Source organism: Myotis brandtii, unplaced genomic scaffold, assembly GCF_000412655.1.
Source record: "Myotis brandtii unplaced genomic scaffold, ASM41265v1 scaffold1152, whole genome shotgun sequence".
Classification (NCBI taxonomy): Eukaryota; Metazoa; Chordata; class Mammalia; order Chiroptera; family Vespertilionidae; genus Myotis; species Myotis brandtii.
In genome coordinates, this window is record NW_005353977.1 from 51,457 (window position 1) to 54,137 (window position 2,681).

The window sequence follows — 2,681 nt, forward strand, 5'->3', positions numbered from 1 at the left end:
GGTGAGGGGCTGAGGGCTGTTTGCAGGCTGGCCAGGCCCCCCAGCGGGGACTCTTACTTCATGGGGTGTGGCCAGCCTGGATAAGGGGCTGAGGGCCGTTTTCAGGCTGGCCACGCCCTCCCCCTTCCCCCCCACCTCCTGCGACCCAGGCCCTCAGCCCCTCCTTGAACGGCGGCCAGGGCGGACTGGAAGCTTGGCTTCCTCCATCACCAGGGACAACCCAAGCCTCCAGCTTCGTGGCTTCTGCCATCTTTGTTGGGTTAATTTGCATACTCGCCCTGATTGGCTGGTGGGCATAGTGGTGCCTGCGCACGCACTCCAGCCAGGCGGGAGCTTCCCTGGTGTCTGCTCACGCCGCACTGCCCCGCCCCCAGCTCCCTGGCGTCTGCGCATGCAAGTGGCCACCGTTGCCATGCAGCCCCTGGACCAGAAGCGAAAACCAAGAGCGTGGGGAGCACTGGGAATTCTGGGAATCATAGTTCTGGTGGCAGCACAAAAACCCTAGAGTACGGGGAGCACCAGGAATGCTGGGAATCGTAGTTCTGGTGGCAGACACGTTGTGGGATCTCCTAGACCAGTGGTTCTCAACCTGTGGGTCGCGACCCCTTCGGCAGTCGAACGACCCTTTCACAGGGGTCGCCTAAGACCATCCTGCATATCAGATATTTACATTACGATTCATAACAGTAGCAACATTACAGTTATGAAGTAGCAACGAAAATAATTTTATGGTTGGGTCACAACATGAGGAACTGTATTTAAAGGGCCAGAAGGTTGAGAACCACTGAAGAGTATACCTTGACTTTCTCTACCAATTGACCCCAAGCCAGCACACATGCAAACACTCTATGTCAATTGGTCCTCCGGGAAGGAGAGACCAAAATGAAACCAGAATAGATGTATTGAGTGAAAGATGGGCGATGAAGGAGGGAAAAGCATTCTCATACAGGTCTGAAACCTAGACGAGGAGCAGTGCAGCTCTGAGACATCTGGACCAGCCAATGGAGAGCCACAGAGCAAAGGGAATCCGACAGAAATGGTGGATTGGAGAGGGCTTCCCTGAGGGCTCCCAGTTTGGAGAGGGTGCAGGTTGGGCTGAGGGACCCAACCCCTGTGCACGAATCTTTGTGCACCAGGCCCCTAGTTCATTTAGAAAGGAGATTGTTGGCTACATCAAAAAAAGATTTAACCAAATCACTTAATTTTTTTTTTCTTTTTGTTTTTCAAATCACATTTTTAACTTTGTGGATTTTTTTCCTTCCCCCAAAAAGGAAATATGAACCTTTAAAATAAGCAATTGTTAATGTAGAAATTATCAAATCAATATAATGTTCTTGTGTCACCTCTCTGGCCATTGCATGGGAAATTTCTGCAGATAAAATTATTGTACTGAAGGAATTTAGCATGTACTTATCAGACTCTGATAAATTGAATTTAAATAGGCAGGTGTTCTGGGTAATTTAAGTCAAAGCAAACAGTTTTTTAAAAAATATATTTTATTGATTTTTTTACAGAGAGGAAGGGAGAGAGAGAGAGTTAGAAACATTGATGAGCGAGAATCATCAATCAGCTGCCTCCTGCACACCTCCTGCTGGGGATGTGCCTGCAACCAAGGTACATGCCCTTGACCGGAACCGAACCTGGGACCCTTCAGTCCGCAGGCCGATGCTCTATCCATTGAGCCAAAGCAGTTAGGGCGCAAACAGGTTTTTTTTTAAATTGGGTGTTCATTTTGGAATAAGGTCAGTTTTGCTTAGTTGAGGGCATTAATCTGAACAATAACAGGATAAGTGGCATCTTGATGAGATGTCTGGAGGAAATAAAAGCTGCACATTATAGTATGCTAGTAGTTGCCACTTATATAAACTTACAATTAACAGCATGATAGAATTATTGTTAGAAAACCTAAATTTACACTTCAAAATTCTGTTCAGAACCTCTTTTTTGATGCGTGACCTTAGACAAGCTACAACTTTTCATATTTTTCCCAGCTTTTTTCTTGTTTTTGTTTTATGTGAATACTAGTAATAGTATCTGCCTTACCAAGATTTATTGATTCAACAAACATTAATTGCATTTTTATTTATTTATTTTATTAGGGGCTAGGCACTGTTAGGTGCTGAGGGTAAAAAACATGGACCACTGGGCTTGTCCTGAACTCTCAGTCTGACAGAGAGAATGCGTGTTAAACAACTAACTATAATGAATGGATAATAGTGACATAAAAGCAGTATGAGAGTGAAAAGAATGGAAGTGTCAAGTTAGTGAGTTCTTGACTGTGATGCTCAGGACAGTCTAGGTAGCAGGGGTTATGAGAGTGAGGGCACAGAGCAGTGGTTCCCAAGCTGGGGCTTCTGGACCCCTATGGATCTGCCAAAGTAAAAACGGGGATCTGTGAGAGATCAGTATTTTTAAAATAACCTGATGGAAATTGGACATTCATCGAGAAGACTAATTAAAGTCAAGTTTCCACAAATTTGGTAGTCAAAAAATAGTCATGGGGATGTAAAGTATAGCATAGAGAATATACTCAATAATCTATCCTATCTAATAAAGAGGGAATATGCTAATTGACCCTCACACCATCGCAAAGATGGTGGTGCCTACAGCCAATAAGGAGGGAATATGCTAATTGACTGTCACACCCTCAAATATGGTGGTGCCCATAGCCAATAAGGAGG

At 45.0% G+C, this 2,681-nt stretch overlaps 1 protein-coding gene across 1 annotated transcript in view; it reads left to right on the top strand.

The window, feature by feature from the left end:
- EIF2AK3 (eukaryotic translation initiation factor 2-alpha kinase 3) overlaps positions 1–2,681 on the top strand; it is a 100,354-nt gene that overhangs the window by 11,727 nt on the left and 85,946 nt on the right. The gene's annotated exons all lie outside the window — the stretch shown is intronic.